Source organism: Myotis davidii, unplaced genomic scaffold (genome assembly GCF_000327345.1).
Source record: "Myotis davidii unplaced genomic scaffold, ASM32734v1 scaffold609, whole genome shotgun sequence".
NCBI lineage: Eukaryota > Metazoa > Chordata > Mammalia > Chiroptera > Vespertilionidae > Myotis > Myotis davidii.
Window position 1 is genome coordinate 759,766 of NW_006300164.1, and position 1,222 is coordinate 760,987.

General features: G+C 70.2%; 1 protein-coding gene across 1 annotated transcript in view; it reads left to right on the forward strand.

Annotated features, from left to right (window-relative positions):
- GRIN1 (glutamate ionotropic receptor NMDA type subunit 1) overlaps positions 1 to 1,222 on the forward strand; it is an 18,426-nt gene that overhangs the window by 2,512 nt on the left and 14,692 nt on the right. The window lies entirely within an intron of this gene.

Here is a 1,222-nt window from a genome sequence, read left to right on the forward strand (position 1 = left end):
ATGGCCCCGGGGGCCATGCCCCTCCCAAAGGGCCCAGCTACCTCCCTGCTGCCACCCACTCAGTGTCCCTCCCTCCACTTGCCGCAGCCTCCACCTCACAGCGCCATCACCCGCCCCAGACCACGTCCCCGGGCATGACCCACCCCAAACCCCACCTGGATTCTGCCCCCACCAGGCCCCCAGCCCCCTCGTCTCACCTCCCCCCACAGGGCTGGCTCCGTCTGGAGACCAAAGTGACACCTGCTTCTGGGGTACACTGACCCCAGCCCCGCCCCCACGCTGCAGGGCTGCGGAGAGACAAGAGCGGCAATCTCTGGGGGTCCAGGTGACCCCCATCTCTTCACTGCCTGCCCACTGCCAGCTGGTGCTCACCAGAGGCCCAGGGGAGGCTGCCCCAGCCCAGAGCCTGGCCCTCAGCGCTGGGCCCCGGCCCGGGGGGTGGAGGCCAAGCTGGGCAGAGAGGGAGGGAGGCAGACAGGGAGGGAGGCAGGCCGGGGGGTGGGGGAGCATGTTCCCTGCGAGTCGGAGAGGGCGTCACAGGCTTAGTGCCAACCCCGGGCCCCGGGCGCCAGAGACCCTGAGGGAATAGTGGATGCTGGTGGGGGGTGAAGCCAGAGAGCGGACCCAGAGGGCCTGGGGGCTCCTATTGTGGGGATCGGCTGAGGCTGGGAGGGAGGGCTGGCTGCCAGGGCCTTGGGGGACCCCCGAGACAGCGCCCCACACCTGGCAGGCAGGTCCTCCGGGCGAGCCCACCAGGGCCACACACACTCACATGCCCGGGGCACACTCACACTCCTCAGACACCCCCCACACCAGCCACGCGTGCCCACCCTCACAGGCCACGCAGTCACTCCACACCTCCCGCCAGACCCTCCCCTCCGGCTGCGGGCACTCGGGCACCTCACTCACCAGCTCACACACATGTGCCCGTGTGCACACACACACACACACACACCCGCCCTGTGGCTGGCGCAGGCTCACGCTCCCAGGCACGTGCCTGCCACCCCTGTGCACACGTGTACACAAACCCCTCTCGCTCTCCAGAGGGCAGTGGGTGTGTGCACCCCAGTCAGCCAGCACAGAACACGGACCCCTTAGCACGGCCGACGGGAGGGTGCGGGAGGCGGGCTGTCAGGGCAGGGCCCGGGGAGAGGCGGCTCACCCCCCATTCAGGACTGACATGGGGCACAGCAGGTGCATGGCGGGGGGGGCGGGGGGCCCC